This window comes from Nicotiana tabacum, chromosome 1, assembly GCF_000715075.1.
Source record: "Nicotiana tabacum cultivar K326 chromosome 1, ASM71507v2, whole genome shotgun sequence".
Taxonomy (NCBI): Eukaryota; Viridiplantae; Streptophyta; class Magnoliopsida; order Solanales; family Solanaceae; genus Nicotiana; species Nicotiana tabacum.
The window spans coordinates 123,985,983-124,007,350 of record NC_134080.1 but is presented as its reverse complement, the minus strand read 5'-3'; positions in this window follow the sequence as shown (position 1 = coordinate 124,007,350).

Sequence of the window (21,368 nt, the reverse complement as noted above, 5' to 3'; positions counted from 1 at the left end):
CCATAGATCGTAGTCAATATAGGACGACCTTACCCGGAATCATACTGGAATGGCCTGAAACAGGCGAGAGAGGAACCATAGATGCAAGCCAACTAGCCCTGATTCTTTGAGGGCCCTGGAGATGGCAAGATTAACGTGATGGAGGCCATTGGAGGCTTGAGATGTGGTGACAAATCAACAGAGATGGCCATGGACGAGGGTCAGTGAGATTATTAGGGTTAGGAGTTGAGAGAATTTGAGAGTAGAGAGGGGTTTTAGGGCGGCGGGTAGTATGCAATGATAGCGTTTGAGGGTCTTTTGGGTTTATTTTAGGAATGGTCGTTTGTGGCCGTTGATAAAGATCAACGACCGAGATTAAAAGGTTTTAGGGGTCGGATCGGGTAGATGGGGTTTGAGCTGGATAATAATTGAAATTGGGTTGGTGATTGGGTTAGGTTGGGGCTGAAATTGAAAATAAAATAGGCTAGATTTTAAATAGCCACTTATAATTGTTATATAATTTATAAAAATAATAAATGATTTCCAAAAATATTTTCCTAAAATGATTTAAAATAATTGCTTAATATTTTAAAAATATAAAAGATCATTTTATGCATCTATAATGTAATTATGCATTAGTAGCGCTATTATTGCAAAGATATGCAATTTAGCCTAAAAATGTGAATATAATTACAAAAATGCACTAAAAATGTTTAAACATTATTTTGGCATAAATAAATAATTTAGATGTCTAAATCACCACAAAAGATAATTTGACAGATAGTTATTGGAAACTTTATAAATAAAAAGAGAAGAAATAAATCAATTTGGAGCTTTTACAAATTATATAAAATTATAAAAATGCTTATGCATGCTTATAACTGCATATATGCTATTTTAAAAGTATATATATGTATTAAAATTATGAGGAAAAAAATTAGTATCAACACTTACGGATTAGCCTTAGTTTATCATCTTTCTTTTCGAACAAATACCTGATGGCTACATGGTCTGTGTGATGATGACTTTGGTTCCAACCAAATAGGCCCGAAATTTATCGAACGCCAACACTACAATAAGCAACTCCTTTTCAAACACAGTATAATTTATTTGAGCAAGAGTGAGTCTTTCTTGCGTAGAAAATGGAGTGAAATATTTTGCTCCTCCTCTGGCCCAATACGGCCCCAATTGCACCATCACTAGCGTCACACATCAGCTCGAATGGCTCGTTCCAATCAAGAGCCTCTAGGATTGGTGCACTCACTAACTTCTTTTTCAGCTCCTCGAGTGCTTTTAGACAAGTATCGTCAAATGTGAACGACACATCCTTCTCTAACAACCTGCACAAATGAGAGCAAATTTTTGAGAAATCCTTTATAAATCAACGATAAAAACCTACATGTCCTAGAAAGCTCCTAACTCTTTTCATTGGCAGAATATACCGATGAAGTCATTGCAAGAACGGACACGGGATGCAAGAACGACTACGGTGAGCGGTTAAGGTTTGAGACAGTTGAAGAAACTGGAGCGAGGTTGCTCCTGCTAGGATAGTGGTTACTTGCTGGTAACCTGCATATAAAGAGATGCTAAAAACATGTATTTGTGTAGAAATTTAAACATGATGCAGATTCCCTTTCGACCATGAAGGTTGTCTTCAGACGGCTAAGAATGACGTCCTCGGACCATGATGTCCTGGGCCATGAATTGTTTAGTAAGGGATTCGTAGGCCATAAAATGATGTTCTCGGGCCATGTAGATGGTGCCTCCAAACCATCATGCCTCCATGGCATGGTGTCTTCTGGCTATGAGGATGATTCCTTTTAGACTATGACACCCTTGGATATATTGGCGATATTTCAGCCCATTAGATGCAATAATATGACGCTATCAAGACAAGGCTTAGTCTCGTGAAATGGAGGACAGAGCTTAGCCCGATTGAAAAGCAAACAGATAGTACTAGAGTAGAGCAATATATATGCAATGAGGGATAATGCTTAGTCCCATACAAATGTGGAGGCAGGGATTAGCCTCATGAAAATATGGAGGCAAGGATTAGCCTTATGCAGGTATGGAGACAAGGATTAGCCTTATGCAGGTATGGAGGCAAGGATTAACCTCATGCAATTATAGAGGCAGGGATTAGCCTCATGTAGATAGAAGAGGCAGGGATTAGCCTCATGCAGGTATAGAGATAGGGATTAGCCTCATGCAGATATGGAGGCATAGATTAGCCTCATGCAGATAGTGGAGGTAGGGATTAGCCTCATGCAGGTATGGAGGCAAGGATTAGCTTCATGCAGGTTGGGAGGCAAGGATTAGCCTCATGCAAGTATGGAGGCAAGGATTAGCCTCATGCAAATGTGGAGGCAGGGATTAGCCTCGTGCAAGATGGGGAGGCAAGGATTAGCCTCATGCAAGATGGGGAGGCAAGGATTAGCCTCATGCAGATATGGAGGCAGGGATTAGCCTCATACAAATATGGAGGCAGGGATTAGCCTTATGTAGGTATGGAGGGTAGGATTAGCCTCATGCAATTATGGAGGCTGGGATTAGCTTTATGCATGTATGGAGGCAAGGATTAACCTCATGCAATTATGGAGGCGGGGATTAGCCTCATGTAGATAGGGGAGGCAGGGATTGGCCTTATGCAGGTATGGAGGCAAGGATTAGCCACATGCATGTATGAAGGCAGGGATTAGCCTCATGCAGGTATGGAGGCAGGGATTAGCCTCATGCAGATATGGAGGCAAATAAGAGTAGTATATGTCTTAGCTGGAGATATATTCAGTGTTTGATGTCCTGATTGATAGAGAATTTGCTTTGTGTATACATATCTGTGAATGCTATCGTTACGTCAAACGTGTCTGCGTTCAAAGAAAAATTGTATGTTTTGTGGGGGGAGGTTGGTTCGTGCTTCTGTCTACTGGTCTTACTTTGCTCCATTTTAGAGGCCTTTTCGAGTTTCCTTGGGTAACACCTGATTGTCAAGAAAACAGAGTTTTCGAAAATATGCAATTATTGGTAGAAAATAGAGTCATTTTGGGAACACATTGATATATCAAGTAATTTTAGATGAACTAGTGACTGTAACACATTTCAAAGACATTGCAGCTTTCTTATGTTTAAATTTTGAGGGTCCTCCTCAAAATTCTTCCCCAGTTTGGTAGATTATCTTTTGACCGTTTGCGGATAATAGGCTTGGCTGAACCTTCTTCGAAATTTTGAGAATCCTTCTCAAAATTCTGTCGCAATTTATTAACCGATTTCTGACCTTCTGACATATGTTGGCTTGGTCGTACTTGCTCCAGAATTTTGAGGGTCCTCCTCAAAATTCTGCCCCAGTTTCTGATCTTTAGGGGGGGGGGAATTTTATTATGATATGACCAAACCCACAAAGCTGCCTACGTATCCCCTCTTAAACAGAAATCAGGTCAAGCATAGTTCAATTACATCAGATGAGGAAATGTAAATAATCTAAGCATAGTATCCCTTGACTGCGTCTAAATTGATCGGTTTTGGCCCAATTTCTCCATCCATCTCTGCAAGTATGAGTTCTCCTCCTGTCAGCACCTTGTGAACCATGTAAGGACCTTTCTAGTTGGGAGAGAATTTCCCTTTGGCTTCATCTTAATGTGGGAAGATCTTCTTTAGCACCAGCTATCCTAGTGCAAATTACCTTGGTTTGACCCTTTTGTTGAAAGCTCTGGTCATTCTGTTCTGATAAAGTTGGCCGTGACACACTGCTTTCATCATCTTTCCATCGATAAGGGCCAATTGCTCATAGCGACTCCATATCCACTCTGCATCACTGAGTTCAGCTTCCTGTATGATTCTTAAAGAAGGAATCTCTACCTTGGCTGGAATGACAGCCTCGATACCATGAACCAACATGTAGGGAGTTGCCCGGTTGATGTGCGAACTATAGTGCGGTATCCCAATAAAGCAAAAGGTAGCTTCTTGTGCCATTGTTTGTAATTTTCTATCATCTTCCTTAGTATCTTCTTGATGTTTTTGTTGGCGGCTTCTACGACTCCGTTCATCTAAGGTCTGTAGGCTGTGGAATTCTTGTGCTTGATTTTAAAAGTTTCACACATAGCTTTCATCAGATCACTGTTGCGATTGGTGGCGTTAACAATGGACTCGGGAACTCCGAATCGACAAACAATACGATCTTTAACAAAATTTGCGATGACTTTCTTGGTTACAGCTTTGTAAGATGCATCCTTTACCCATTTTGTGAAGTAATCAATGGCTACAAGAATAAACCTATGTCCATTTAAAGCAGTGGGCTCAATCGGGCCAATAACATCCATTCCACAGGAGGTGAATGGCCAAGGTGAGCTTGTTGGATTGAGCTTGTTTGGTGGCACTTTTATCATATCGGCATGCACCTGGCATTGAAAGCACTTGCAGACATACTGGATGCAATCGTTCTCCATGGTCATCCAAAAGTAGCTAGCCCTGAGTATCTTCTTAGCCAAGACAAAACCATTCATGTGCGAGTCACAGGTTCCGGCATGCACATCCTCAAGCAGTTTAGAAGCTTTTTTTGCGGCGACACATCTTAGCAATCCCAAGTCAGGAGTTCTTCTGTACAGATTTCCTCCACTGTGGAAGAAGTGATTGGACAATCTCCGGAGTGTGCGTTTCTGAGTGTGGTTTGCATGCTCTAGATATTCCCCTTTTGCCAAATAATCTTTGATATCATGGAACCAAGGTTTTCCATCTGTTTCTTCTTCAACATGGGCACAATATGCTGGCTGATTATGAATCCTCACTTAGATAGGATCAATGAAATTCTTGTCCGGATGTTGTATCACAGATGACAAGGTGGCCAATGCATCGGCGAACTCATCTGAATTCTGGGCACATGTCGGAATTCTACCCTCGTGAACCTCTTTCTCAATTCCTGCACATGGTGTAGATATGGCAATATCTTGGAATTCTTGGTGGCCCACTCTCCCTGTACCTGGTGCACAAAAAAGTTTGAATCACCGATTACCAGCAGCTCCTGAATATTCATGTCGACTGCCATGTTGAGCCCTAGTATGCAGGCTTCATATTTTGCCATGTTCTTGGTGTAGGAAAATCTGAGTTTGGCAGATATCAGATAATGTTGACCGGTTTCTGATACCAAAACTGCTCCAATGCCCACTCCCTTGAAATTTGCAGCTCCGTCAAAGAACATCCCCCAACTGTCGTATGCTTCGGTAATGTCCTCTCCTACGAATAACACCTCTTTATCAGGAAAATACGTTTTCAAGGGCTCGTACTCTCCTCCAATCAGATTTTCAGCAAGATGATCTGCCAATGCTTGCCCTTTGACCACCTTCTGAGTTACGTAGACGATATCAAACTCACTCAATAGTCTGCCACTTGGCTAGCTTCCCAGTTGGCATGGGTTTCTGAAATAGGCACTTCAAAGGATCCATCCTGGATATGAGGTACATAGTGTAGCCATAGAAATAATGCCTCAATTTCTGAGCTGTCTAGGTCAAAGCACAGCAAGTGCGTTCTAGCAGAGAGTACTGTGATTCGTAAGGTGTGAATTTCTTACTCAAGTAATATATGGCTTGCTCTTTTCTCCCTGTCTCGTCATGTTGTCCTAGAACACATCCAAAGGCTCCATCCAATACAGATATATAGAGTAGCAAAGGTTGTCTTGGTTCCGACAGGACTAGAACTAGTGGTGTAGACAGGTACTCCTTGATTTTGTCTAAAGCTTTCTGACCATCCTCGGTCCAGCTTGTTTCGGCATCTTTCCTCAGAATCTTGAAGATAGGTTTACATATGATTGTGGACTGTGCTATGAAGCGACTGATATAGTTGAGGCATCCTAGGAAGCTCATCATGTCCTTTTTGCTCCTAGGTGGTGGCAATTCGTGAATAGCTTTGACTTTAGACGGATCTAACTCGATCCCTCGACGGCTGACAATGAATCCCAATAACTTTTCTGGGAGAAACCTGAATGCACACTTTGGGGGTTCAGCTTCAGATTATACCTCCTTAACCTGTCAAAGAACTTTTTCAAGTCTGTTATGTGGTCTGTGGCCCTCTTGGATTTGATAATGACATCGTCCACATACACCTATATTTCTTTGTGTATCATATCATGGAAGATAGTTGTTATGTATCTCATGTAGGTAGCCCCAGCATTCTTAAGACCAAACGACATCATCTTGTAGCAGTATACCCCCCATAGTGTAATAAAGGCTTTTTTCTTTGTGTCTTCTTCATCCATCCAGATCTGGTGATAACATGCGAAGTAATCTACAAAGGACTGGAGTTCATGTTTGGCGCAATTGTCGATTAGGATGTGTATGTTCGGCAGTGGAAAATCGTCCTTGGGACTTGCTCTGTTTAAATCCCAATAGTCAACACATACTCTGACTTTCCCATTTTTTACGGAACTGGCACAATGTTGGCTCACCAGGTCGGGTACTCTACAACCCTAAGAACTTTGCTTTGATCTGCTTTGTAACTTCCTCCTTGATTTTCAGGCTCATATCTAGTTTGAATTTTCTGAGTTTCTGCTTCACTAGCGGACACATAGGATTAGTAGGCAACTTGTGAGCCACTATGGATGTGCTTAATCCGGTCATGTCATCATATGACCATGCAAAAATATCCTCATATTCTTTTAAGAAACGGATATACTCTTCCTTATTTGTTGGTGAAAAATGAATGTTGATGCGAGTCTCCTTGACAGTCTCGGCATCCCCCAAGTTTACCGCTTCGATTTTGTCTAAATTGGACTTAGGCTTATTCTCAAAGTTTTCAACTTCCTTGACAACTTCCTCGGGTATCTCATCCTCTTCATCTGAATCACCATTCTCATGTTGCGTTGCCTTATTACATGCCATAGTCACCGGTTCATCAGGAAAAGTAATAATAATGTTGTAGAAAGGAAAAGTGTAGAAAACAGTAGTGAATAATAAAGAGCAAATGCATTTGATTAAAATTAAACAACATCCAGACAAGTGTGGCTCGATGAATCGAGCATTTATTTTGAAACAATTAGGTCTTTAAATCAAAACTACTGAAAATCTTAAATGCCTAGAATGACTATAGAAAGAAAATCTGCCAAGCTACCCAGGGACTCGGTGGGCCCGGGATGGTTTGACAGTCTAGTTCCTGAGAACAGCTCCCTTCTTTACGGTTTGAATAGTGAGGCCTTCTTCCTCCTCCTCCTCAATTATGGCACTGCAGTCCATGTCTTTATTTCCAAGAACAGATTCTTCAGCCCAGCTAATACTTCCTCTTCTGCAGTCCCCCATATTGTATCAGCTTGATCTAAACGTGGAAGTGGTTGCTCGAGAGGGTAATATAGTCCGCGCCATAGAGGCGACCAATCATTATACTCTTGCCATGTGTACTGATATTCGAGCCAAAAGGTGGTACCATGACCATTCAGCCGTATCAGTTTAGTGATACCTTGGAGGTTCTTCCCCAACCCTTTGTCGGATTCATATCCAGACCAGGCCAATATGTTTTCTATTTTGCTGCTCCACCATTTTTCCTTCTCGACGGCATTAACGCGTTTAATGTGATGATAGGTTTCCCCTCTTAGTTTTCTTCTATGTCCAATGACCAGGATGGTTTGACTGGTATAAATGGGGTTACTTCCATCTCCGTGAATGATCACCTCTTAACGGTTCCATTCGAACTTCATGGCATGATGTAATGTGGAAGGCATGACTCCAGCAACATGGTCCATGGTCGGCCCAATAGAAGATTATATGAGGCTGTTATGTCGAGCACCTGAAACTCGACGTCGAACCAAGTTGGCCCCATCTGTAAGTAAAAGTTGATTTCCCCGATTGTGGCCCTTTGGGACCCATCGAAATCTTTCACGTTCTTGCTTCCTACTTGTATTTCATGAAAACCTTTGTCCAACCTTTTCAGAGTGTCTAACGAACAAATATTGAGGCTTGAACCTCCATCAACCAAAACCCTGGCAATGAATTTGTCTTCAAATTGCACTGTGATATGCAATGCTCGATTGTGATTCAACCCCTCAGGCGGTAGCTCATCTTCGTCGAAGATAATCTTATGACTTACCAGTATTTGCCCTACCATATTGGCCATTTCTCTGCCAGTTATGTTATTGGGTACATAAGCCTTGCTCAGCACTTTCATTAAAGTGTTCTTATGTGCCTCTGAATTTTGTAACAGTGATAGATATCTGAGCAGGGGTTTTGTTCAAATGGTCAACTAAGGAATACTCTTTTGCTTGTACTTTCCTCTACATGTCATCTGGCCATGTCTGAATGACAGGCTGCCTGGTAGTGGCATCTTTACTTGATTCTCCCAAGTGTTCAGGTGTATAGACTCTTCCAGTCCTAGTCATTCCTTGTGGAGAATCAAATTCCTCTACTTTTGCCTTCCCTTTTCGCTGAGCTTCGGCAACATAATCCCAGGGTATTGCTTTTGAGTCAAATGGAGGTGTGGTTGATACTGTCACTGTGAAAGGTGTGACCACTTCTACTTCAAATAGAGTGAGGGTGGCCGCAGGTGGAGCCACTATCACGACCCCCTTTTTCTTGTGAAAATCGGGTTTGTGACATTTGGGAGACAACTCGTTCCCTTTTGGGAACTGGGTTTGAATTGAAGAGTCGCCACGTAATGATTTAAGTGCATTAGGACACTAAGAAAGGTTTGGTTTGAACAACCAGAGATTGGGTAAGGGCTCGAAATTATCCCAAGGGGAAGGTGTTAGGCACCCCTCAGGATCCACTAGTGTGGTTCCCGGCCAAACTATTGTTGTGACTTAAGTGCAAATAACACATAGGCAAATAAAGACTTCAAATAAGAGGGAATTTTCACGTAATGGTTACAAATAAACAAAGGTAGGAAAAAAGAACTAAAAGGAGTTGATTTTCTTAAAAGAAATGGTTTCAAAAAGATTTAAAAGAAACAAAGAAAACAAAGGGAAAAGGGGTCCTAGGTTTATTAATAATATGGATCACCCCATACAACATCGGATAATCACTCCTCAATGAGGGGTTACATGAGATGTTATCGCGTGGTCATCATATCCATATCTACCCTTTCCCACCCCATTGAGGTATTAAAGCACTGAATGGTCTCGCTTATTTATTGCATGCTATTACCCATCCCCATCTTATCATCCCCGGAGGCACTTGAGACTACTAATCCTAAAGAGAGGAGGTATTAGGCTTATTTGTGGTTTCAAAGGTAAAATACTAAGGCGATAATCAAAACATGTATGGCAAGTTTGGGGAAGCATATAAACAAATGAAAAACCTCAAACAGACCTCCTTTAAGCAGAGAAAAGCAAGTAGCTAGCATGACTTACACATACTGTTTAGGGTTTGATTAAACTTAAAGGATCGAGGCAGTCAGTTTTATTACATAGTTCAGATAAGAAGCCCGAATCAGGCCTGCCTACTGGTTGTAGCATATAAAATCTGATTCAGTTTATAAACTTTCACCCTATGGCTTGCCTAAGTGTTAGACGAAGACCCCTATAGGCATAATATCTACTTTTTCCAGAAACAAACACGAATATATACTGATTTAAGAAAATCATTTGTTATTAAAGAAAGGCGAGTTTTAGCAAAAGAGCATGCGTCATTGTTACTGGTTTTAGACCTATAAGCTAGTGAAACGATTTAGATTCGGTTAAGGATCCTATAGGCATGCTTTCTATGTGTTGTCGATTTTGGACACTTTTATAAACGTAGTAAAAAATGCAGAAACCTTATAGGCATGACATCTATAAGCTGAATTTCGTTTAAAGCCTATGAACATGATATCTAATTGCAGTTGATTATTTAAGAACTACGAACATGTTTGCCTGATGAGGAATGCATATGCAAGATTCAGAAAGAACCAATATGCAGGGTATCTACATGATGTGCAGAAATTCAGAAATTCCTATAGGCAGGATATCTATATGCTATGCAGAAGTTCAAAAATAAACTATAGGCATGGTACCTACATGAGAATGCAAGATTCCTATAGGCATGGTATCTATATAAGAATGCAAGATTTTTATAGACATGGTACCTATATGAGAATGCAAGATTCCTATAAACATGGTATCTATACATGAAAATGCAGAAATTCTTATAGACATGGTATCTAGACGCGAACACAAGATTCCTATAGACATGGTATCTATATGAGAATGCAGAAATTCATAAACTCCTATAGGCAGGTTATCTACCCCTTTTGCATACATAGTTACCCTTCCTCTAAACTGACCATCCCCGAGAGTTTTGTTATAAAATTATTACAACCTAGAAAAGTAAAGTAAAGGAAAAATACATCAGAAATGGAAAACTACAACCAGGGAGAGCCTGATTCATACTTCCTTTCTGAAGTATGAAGTAAATCAACTCCAAGAGATCATATTTCAAAGCCTTTCTCCTATTTGAGGAGTGTCAAAGTTCCCTAAGAGTATCATATGAACTCCGGGCAGTGCTTACACCCAAATGTATCACGGATGAAGCCATAATGTAGTATGGAAGGGCTAGCTCTTAGGTGTCCAAGTTCAGAGGGAGCTCGAGGTCCCAAGGCAAGGCTCACGAGAGAGGAGCAGAACTTAGGGACTAAGAGAGAGTGCAAGTGCAAAAGTAGGATTCTGAAAGGGGAAAAGGGAAAAGGGAAACAACTCACATCATTACACATAAGGGTATAGGGGAATGGTAAGTTGCAAGAGGCAACAGAAAAGAGGGATGAAGGGCATACCCAGCAATGGGAGATGCTGGCACACCCTCTGGCCTGTTTGCTTAGAGGTCAAGACCCCAGTGGTTCAAACTTAGTTCATGGACAACAACTTACATTGCCATGCCTTAAGTCACCACTCAAAATACATAGGGGTGGTAGAGGAATGGGGGTTCATAACAAAACACACATAAGAAAATCAGCATGCTAATTTAAGTGCTGAGATATACAGAAATAGCAGATAAACATGGATACAAAAGCAGTAACTACACATTGTTGTGGTGCTAAGAATTAAATTAGGACATGCTAGTTTTCAGGAAAACAAGTAAAAGAAAGCAGTAAGTCTTGTAAAACAGGCCACAATGCAGTCAAGAAGAGAATATTATTATGAGAGAGTATGAGTTCAGAAGGATTCTGATGTTGTAGTGTGTGAAGAGGGTCATGCCTTTATAGTGTAAAAATCAGGCAGAAATAAGGCAAGAAAAATAGTTAAGGAACTGATTGTCAATCAATTATATAAGGCTTCCCTTAATTAAGGGATTCAGATTCAAACAAGTGAAAACCATTTAAGGAAAAAAATTGAGTAAGCACTTTGTGCACAACATGCAATCAGGGGAAAATACATAAAAAGTTATTTAAGGACAAGGTTTTGAAATACACGGTTTGTTCAAATAAGGTAAGCAAATCTATTAACAAACAGTAAATCAATAGAGTCTGAGATTATGGATGAATGAACCGAGTCGGAAAAGATGAAGAAGGGTTTTAACTTAGGCCGAGTAACGTGGAGAATCAGCAAACAATGGAAAGAAATCAATCAAGCCATATTCAGAAGGAAGTTTGCACTAATTGCAAATTTGAAAAACATTTAGAGGAAAATTCATCATATATAAGGAGCATGTGAGCATGAAAGAAGACTGTCGTGTAAATCAGTAGAAAAAATCCAGTGTAGAAGTGTTTAGCAAAAAGTTCAGCATTGTATGAAAACAAAGATGTCCAAACTCATTTCAGAGACTCAAAGTCAGTCTAAAAGAGTTAAGGGTTCTAAAATAAAACCCTAGTTCAATCAAACCTCGGCAGAAACCCCAAATTCTAGGGTTTCCACCTTGAATCAAGTACAGAGATAAGGAGGCAAATAGTCGAATAGAAACATGTTTAGAGGTTTCAGAAAAGAACTGAAACTTCTAACATGTTTCTTCCAGCAACAGAACTCATGAATAGCATGTAAATACAGTAGAGGGGTTCAAGGCAAACAGAGTAAAGAAACTAATTCGAAACATGATGAGAAAAGACTGATAAGAACAGTAGAAGAAAGCATGCTTAAGAAGATCCTTTTAAAAGAAACTTAAACAAAGTTCAATAGAAGAAAAATAGTAAGAACACATAAGAAAACGGTAGAAGAATACAGTAGGCGAAACATACCAGAACATAGTACAAGAAAATAGCAGGACATAGTAGAAAATCATACAAAAGCATAGTATAGAAAGCACAGTAGAAGAACATACAAGAACGGAACATAGAAAGCACAGTAGAAAAACATACATGGTAGAAGGAAAACATAGAACACAGAGGCAAATACACACAAAAGAAAAGGAAAAGAAAGTCAAAGAAACACTTAAGCATTTTCAGAAAACCCTAAATCGTAAAAGAAAGACTTTGAAAAGTAATTTTCGAAAGAAAAGTTAGGGAGATCGTTTGAAAACTCAAAGAGAGCACAGATACACAACGGATCTGGTATGCTGGAGCAAGGCCGGCGATGACTCTGGAACCTTGAATCGACAGAGGTCTAGGTGCAAACCTTCGAGGCCAGGATTTGAATCTTCAAAGATTAGGTGTGTAAGAGCAACATGAGGTAGGTATAAGACTCCTATAGCCCTGGAAGCCATGGATTCCGGTGGCTTTCAGGGTGGAAGCGGTGAGAGGCGACTAGAGTTCTGAGAAGACTCGAGAGAGTTTGAGAGATTCCAGGGTTTTAGAGGAGGCTGGGGTTGTGAAATGGTTAGGGTTAGGGGGTAGGTCGGGATTAAAAAGGAAAGGGTATTTGGTGGCTGTTGATCATTTTGATCAACGGCCTGGATTAATTGAGTAGGTGGGGCGGTTTAACAGGGTTGGGTTTGGGTTAGTTCAAACAGGGATTGGGTCAGGGTAATTGGGTTTAAAATTGGGTTCAATTGGAGGTTCAAATAAGGCTAAAATTGCAATAAACGGGGCTAACATTTAAATAATCATTTTCCCTTATTTATTTTATAAAAAATAGTAAAATAATTTCTGGAAATAAATTAAAGGTACTAAAATGGTTAATAATATGTAATTATAAAATTAAAAATACTGGAGTCAATTTTATAATTATGAAAATAATTAAATCTTAAAATAGGCTAATATCGCAATTATATGCAATTTAGCTTTAAAAATACTAAATAAAATTGTAAAAATATGCAAAACTTATGAAAACTATATTTTAATATAAATATGAGAATCCAATAAGTGAATCACCCAAAATGATAATTTTGGGGATAATTATTGATTTTTTCTTGATAAAATAGGGCAATAAATAGATTTAAAAATTTATAAAAATTAATAGAAAAATAGTAAAACCTTGGGACATACTTATATATGCATATAACTGCTATTTTGAAAGTATTTTGCATATAAAAATATACAGGTAAAACTTGGGTATCAACAACTGTCCCTCTTTACCCGGGAAGGATGAAAGAGTTATCAGGTAAAGATATGATGGCCAATTTTGACCAAATGGAATGGTTTGAAGAATTTGACCAAGCTCTAGCTCTTGAGCTGCCTACATATCCCCGGTCTTATAGGAATCAGGCCATATGTAGTCCAAAATCCGTCGGCGGAATATGCCGATGGAGATTTTCCAAGATGGACACGATATTTGGGTTAGGATGGATGGTTAAAGTCTAATATATTTGTGGGAACTGGAGCGGGATTTCTCCTACTGAGACGGCCGCTACTCACCGGTTTACCTGCAAATGAACCATATGTTGTGCGGAAATTTAAACATGATGCAAGTTCCCGTCGGACCATGAAATGTTATCTTTGGACGGTTAGGATGACATCCTCAGACCATGATGTCTTGGGCCATGAAGTGTATAATAAAGATTTGCAGGCCATGAAATGGTGCTCTCGGGCTATGAGAATGATGCCTCTGAACTATGACGCCTTTGAATAATGATATGCAAAAGATAAAAGGGGTCCTCAGGCCATGGCATGGCTTTCTCGGGCTATGAAAATGGTGCCTCCGAACAATGACACCTTCGGATGATTTGGTGATCTTTCAGCCTATGAGATGCAGTAGGTGGCGATCTTTCAGCCAATGCAAGATGTAAATAAAGTGGCGATCTTTCAGCCGATGCAAGATGTAAATGAAGTGGCGATCTTTCAGCCGATGCAAGATGTAAACAAAGTGGCGATATTTTAGCCATGCAAGATGTAAATAAAATGGCGATCTTTCAGCCATGCAAGATGTAAATAAAGTGGCAATCTTTCAGCCATTCAAGATATAAATGAAGTGGCGATCTTTCAGCCATGCAAGATGTAAATAAAGTGGCGATCTTTCAGCCATGCAAGATGGAGGTAGAGCTTAACCTCGGAAGGCGGAATGGTAGCCTTATGCAATGTAGAGAATGCAGATGGAGACAGAGCTTAGTCTCGGAAGGCAGAATGGTAGCCTTATGCAATGCAGAGAATGCAGATGGAGACAGAGCTTAGTCTCAGAAGGCAGAATGGTAGCCTTATGCAATGCAGAGAATGCAAATGGAGGTAGAGCTTAACCTCGGAAGGCAGAATGGTAGCCTTATGCAATGCAGAGAATGCAGATAAAGGTAGAGCTTAAACTCGGAAGGCAGAATGGTAGCCTTATGCAATCCAAAGAATGCAGATGGAGGTAGAGCTTAACATCAGAAGGCAGAATGGTAGCCTTATGCAATGCAGAGAATGCAGATGGAGGTAGAGCTTAACCTCGGAAGGCAGAATGGTAGCTTTATGCAATGCAGAGAATGCAGATGGAGGTAGAGCTTAACCTCGAAAGGCAGAATGGTAGCCTTATGCAAGAAGTAAAAATGGCAAATGGCAATAGAGTTTTACGGATAGCAGTTGCGAGCAAGTGCAACAGTTCGGAGAGTTGTATTCCTGAAATTTGTGAGTGAGCGTATAGTATATTTGATGATTTTGCAACTCAAGTGCCTGCATCCAAAGAAAAATCGTGAGTTTGTAAAGGGGGAAAGGTTAGTTCGTATCCTCGCTGGCTTTGCTTGACCTGCTCGGCTTTGATCTGGTGATATTGTACGTATCATTGGGGTAGCGTTGCTAAACAAGGCAATTTTAGTAATAAACATGCATGATTTAGTAAAAGCATAACATAAGTGCATAATTAATAATAATTTTCTTTAGATGAACCGACGACTGCGACGTGGTTCAAGACATTGCAACATCGCTTGCTCCGGAATTTTGAGGGTCCTCCTCAAAAGTCTGCCCCTGTTTACTGGGTTGCTGCTCCTGACGGCTGTTAATGATAAATGGCTGGAATCGACTTCGGAATTTTGAGGGTCCTCAAAATTCTGCCCCAGTTTCCAATAGCGGGGGAAATGGAAATTTTATTGAATTGTGACCGAACCCATAGGGCTGCCTACGTATCCCGTCTTAAACGGGAATTATGTCTGGCGTAGTTCAAATTACATCATAAAAGAAAGCATAAAGGTTACAAATAGTATCACTTGACTACGTCTGAATTGATCGGCTTTGGCCAGACTTCTCCGTCCATTTCTGCAAGTATGAGGGCTCCTCCTGTTAGAACCTGGTGAACCATGTACGGACCCTGCTAGTTGGGAGAGAATTTCCCTTTGGCTTCATCTTGATGTGGAAAGATTTTCTTTAACATCAGCTGCCCCGGTGTGAACTGTCTTGGCTTGACTCTTTTGTTGAAGGCTCTGGACATCCTGTTCTGATAAAGTTGACCACGACAAACTGCATTTATTCTCTTTCCATCTATAAGAGCAAGTTGCTCGTAATGATTCTTCACCCATTCTGCATCGTCTAGCTTTGCTTCCTGTATGATTCTTAATAAGGGAATTTCCACCTCGGCGGGAATGACTACCTCTGTACCGTAAACCAACATATAGGGGGTTGCTCCTATTGATGTGCGGACTGTGGTGCGGTATCCCAATAAAGCAAATGAGAGCTTCTCGTGCCACTGCTTATGCTTCTCTATCATTTTCCATAGTATCTTCTTGATATTCTTGTTGGCAGCCTCTTTGGCTTCGTTCATCTGAGGTTTGTAAGCTGTAGAATTCTTGAGTTTGATCTTGAAGGATTAACACATGGATTTCATCAAATCACTGTTGAGGGTGGAGCTATTATTAGTTATGATTGACTCTGGAATTCTGAACCGACACATGATACGGTCGCGGACGAAATCCACCACGACTTTCTTAGTCACTGCCATGTAAGATGCTGCTTCAACCCATTTGGTGAAATAATTAATTGCTACTAGGATAAACCTGTGCCCTTTTGATGCGGAGAGTTTGATTGGTCCGATAACATCCATTTCCCAGGCGGTGAACGGCCACGTCGAGCTTTTTGCATTAAGCTCATTTGGAGGCACCTTTGTCATGTCTGCATGTATCTGGAAGCGGTGGCACTTTCGGACATACTGGATGCAGTCTGTTTCTATAATCATCCAAAAGTAACTAGCTCGGAGTATTTTATTTGATAAAACAAAGCCATTCATATGTGGACCGCAGGTCCCTGCATGAACTTCCTCTAATAGCCTGGATGCTTCCTTTGCGTCGACACACCTTAATAATCCCAAATCACGAGTCCTCCTATACAAGATTCCTCCTCTGTGAAAGAAATTGTTGGATAACCTCCGAAGCATGTGCTTCTGAATAGCGTTTGTGAGCTCTAGGTATTCTCCTTTTGCCAAGTATTCCTTGATATCATGAAACCAAGGCTTTTCGTATGCTTCTTCTTTGACATGAGCACAGTAAGCGGGCTGATCATAGATCTTTACCAGAATGGGATCAATGAAATTCTTGTCTGGATGTTGTATCATAGATGATAGGGTAGCCAGTGCATCGGCGAATCCATTCTGGACCCTAGGAATATGTTGGAATTCTGACTTTGTGAACCTCTTTCTCAACTCCTACACATGATGCAGATAAGGGAGTATCTTGGAGTTCTTGGTCACCCATTCTTCTCGAACCTGATGTATAAGCAAGTCTGAATCCGCAATTACTAGCAACTCTTGGATGTTCATGTCAATGGCCATCTTGAACCTTAAGATACAGGCTTCGTACTCGGCCATGTTGTTGGTGCACGGGAACCTGAGCTTGGCAGATACTGGATAATGCTGACCGATTTCTGATACTAGGACTGCTCCTATGCCAACTCCTTTGAAATTTGCTGCTCCATCGAAAAACATTCTCCAACCGTCATAGGATTCTGCAATGCCTCTCCTATGAATGATACCTCTTCACCAAGAAAATATGTTTTCAGGGGTTTGTATTCTCCGTCCACGGGATTTTCAGCAAGGTGATCTGCTAGTGCCTGTCCTTTGATTGCTTTCTGAGTCACATAGACAATGTCAAATTCACTCAACAGGATTTTCCACTTGGCCAGCTTGCCAGTGGGCATGGGCTTCTGAAAGATGTACTTTAAGGGATCCATTCTTGATATGAGATATGTAGTATAGGCACAGAAGTAGTGCCTCAACTTCTGAGCTACCCAAGTCAAAGCACAACAGGTGCGCTCTAATAGAGAATACCGAGCCTCGTATGGGGTAAACTTCTTACTAAGGTAATAGATGGCCTGCTCCTTCCTCCCATTTTCATCATGCTGCCCCAGAACACAACCGAACGCTCCATCCAATACTGCAAGGTAGATTAATAGAGGTCTACCCAGCTCAGGCGGAACTAAGACTGGTGGTATTGATAGGTACTCCTTGATTCTGTCGAAAGCTTTTTGGCAATCATCGGTCCATTTGGTAGTGGCATCCTTCTTTAACATCTTAAAGATCGACTCACTGATGACCGTAAATTGTGCTATGAACCGGCTGATGTAGTTAAGTCTTCCCAGGAAGCTCATTACGTCCTTCTTGTTCTTTGGCAGTGGCAGTTCTTGAATAGCTTTGACCTTAGATGGATCCAGTTCTATCCCTCGGCGACTCACAATGAACCCAAGTAGTTTTCTGGCAAGAACCCCAAATGCACATTTTGCGGGATTCAGTTTCAAGTTGTATTTTCTCAGTCTGTTGAAGAACTTCCTCAAATCTTCCATATGGTAAGTGGCTTTCTTGGACTTTATAATGACATCATCTACATAAACCTCAATCTCCTTATGTATCATATCATGGAAGATAGTAGTCATGGCCCTCATGTAGGTGGCCCCTGCATTCTTTAACCCGAATGACATCATCTTGTAGCAGTACATCCCCCACGGCTTAATGAAATCCGTTTCCTCAGCATCTTCTTCGTCCATCCAGATTTGATGATATCCAACGAAGCAATCTACCAATGATTGCAACTCATGCTTGGTGCAATTATCGATTAGGATGTGTATGTTCGGCAAGGGAAAGTTGTCTTTTGGACTGGCCCGATTGAGATCCCGGTAGTCGACACAGACTCTGACCTTCCCATCCTTCTTCGGCACTGGCACAATATTGGTTAACCATGTCGGATACTCTACTACCCTGAGGACCTTAGCTTTGACCTGCTTAGTGACTTCTTCCTTGATTTTCAGACTTATGTCGGGTTTAAACGGTCTCGCCCCCCAAGTTCGTATCACAATTAATATCACATTTTGTAGATTGTCAGATTCCTACAAGGATTTATCTTTATAAATTAAACTTTCTTATTCCTTAGGTGTAAGACACCTATACAATTGTCATGAGTCATTTCTTAATTTGGTGGCCTTGTGCCACGTGGAGAGTGGGTGAAGATTAGTAATCTTTTCCCACTTATTAGTTAACTGGGTAATGTCCCGTTATCCGGTAATTAACCAATTACCCACATAATTTAAAAATTGCCCCAAATTACTTAAAATTCTATTTATTTTAAAATACTCTTCATACATATTTTATATAATATACTACCGTGTTCATATGGTACCTTGCATGGTACTAGTTCATATTTATCGGGTATTATCGCTCGACCCATATTGAACTCCAAATTATCCACTTTCAACAAAACTCGTTTTCTTTAATCTGTGTACCCCTTTATCCTTCAGGACCCTTATTTATCGCTTGTTATAAATAACGTAAAAATGTTAACGTCAAAATGAGCTCATCCCCGAGTCTACGTCAATTAATTGAAGAGAAAACTTTAACGTATAATACTTCAGGGTGCAACATTGTCGTAACTTAATACTGCGAAACGTACATCACTGTAATGTAAAACTGCAGAGCATAACATTGACGTAATATTGTGGGGCGTAACATAAACTTTCTGAGCTTCTGTTTTACCGGTGGACATGTCGGATCAGTTGGCAGTTTATGGGCCACAATAGATGTGCTCAAACCAGTCATGTCATCATATGACTAGGCGAATATGTCCTCATATTCCTTCAGCAATTCTGTGTATTCTTTCTTTTTTGACGGTGACAAATGAACGCTGATCCGAGTTTCTTTGATATTTTCTGCATCTCCCAGGTTAACATCTCGTTCTCGTCCAGGTTGGACTTAGGTCTGTTCTCAAAATTTTCAACCTCTATAACAATCTCTTCCGGTATATCATCTTCCTCTGAATCTATGTCTGTTTGTTGCGTTGTCTCGTTGCATGTCACAACCATTGGTTCATCAAGATAGGTAATAGTAATGTTGTATAAGTAAAGTAATGAGAGAAAATAATAAGAGTAAGATTTGTAAGGAAACCGAAATGCTTTGATAAATTTCATAACTGTTTTGAACATTGGACGATCTTATTGCGAAAATTCAAAAATACGAAAGGAAAATCAACTAGTAAAAATAAAAGATAGTGCATCATGCTTTGTTCAGCCTTGCTACCTCGAGGCTTTCCGGGCTCTGGTGGTTTTAATGGTCCAATTGTTGAGGCATGCTCCTCGTCTTACGGCATGTATGGAAGGGCCTTCCTCCCCCTCCTCCTTGAAAATGACACAACAATCCATGTCATCATCTTTTAAGAATAAATTCCTTGCTGCTGCCAGTGCTTCCTCTTCTTCCGACCCATAGATAATATCGGTCGGCTGGAAAGTCTGCTCCAAATGTGGTATTCACTACTCCAGCGGGTAGCATGGACCGCGCCATGGTGCCGACCAGTTGTTGAATTCCTCCCAAGTATACTCATATCCCAGACCGAAAGTGGTGCCATATTTCTTCAGTTTGATAGGCTTGGTGATTCCTTGGAGGTTCTTGCCAAGTCCCTTGCCAGGCTCATATCTTCTCCAGTTCAATATGCTTTCAATTTGTTGTCCCACCATTTGTCTTTGTCAACGGCGTTGACTCGCTCGATGTGGTGATAGGTTTCCCCGCCTATCTTTCTCCTTCCTCCAATCGTTGGGATGGTTTGGCGACTGTATATGGGATTGCTACCGTCTCCGTGAATGATCACCTCTTGGTGGTTCCACTCAAATTTCACCGCCTGATGCAGTGTCGATGCTACGGCCCCAGCGGCATAAATCCACAGCCGTCCCAACAGCAAGTTGTAAGATGCCGGCAAGTCTATAACCTGAAAATCAACGTGGCCCCATTTGCAAACACATGCTGATTTCCCCAATGGTGGATCTTTGAGAACCGTCGAAAGCTTTGACATTGATGGCCCCGTCCTTGATCTCATGCAGACCCTTTCCCAATGTTCTGAGTGTTACCAATGGACAAATATTGAGGCTGGACCCTCCATTAATCAGGACCCTATTGATAAAATAATCTTCGTATTGCACGGTGATGTGCAACGTTTTGTTGGGACTCAACCCTTCTGGTGGCAGTTCATCTTCATGAAAAGTGATCTTGTGACTTTCCAATACCTGCCCAACCATGTTTGCCATTTCTCCTCTGGTGATGTTGCTTGGTACATATGCCTCACTCAACACCTTCAACAAGGCATTCTTATGTACGTCGGAACTTTGCAGCAAAGCTAGGATAGAAATATGTGCCGGTGTTTTGTTCAACTGATCAATGACTGAGTATTCCTTGGCTTGTATCTTTCTCCAGAGATCATCGGGGCCAGTTTCAGGGATGCTCGGCCGACCAGAGGCCTGCTTACTCGACTCAGCTAAATGCTTTGGAGTATAAACCCTGCCGGTTCTTGTCATGCCTTAGGCCGCAACTGTCTTCCCGAATTTAGCTTTCCCTTTCCTTCTCGCCTCAGCTGTGTAATCCCAAGGTATGGAATTTGTATGGAATGGTGTTACGGCCGACATTGCTACTGGGATGGGCACCTTTACTCCGAATGGAGCATGTGTTTTGGAGGGTAAAACCGCAACTTCAAACGGTGCGTGTGCATTTACTAGAGACCCAAACTCGACTTCAATTGGTGTTGGTATCTTTGTAGGGGTGGTGCTTCAAATTCAATGGTACAAACATGTTTACCTCGGCATCCCCAGAAGGCTGAGTCTGGACTATGATCGGATTGAGGGTGACTAACGGCTTCTTTGCTTTGTCACCTTCTGTAATTAAACCGATCGATCCTTTGGGATCCCAGTCATCCTATATTTCAATCATGTGACACCTC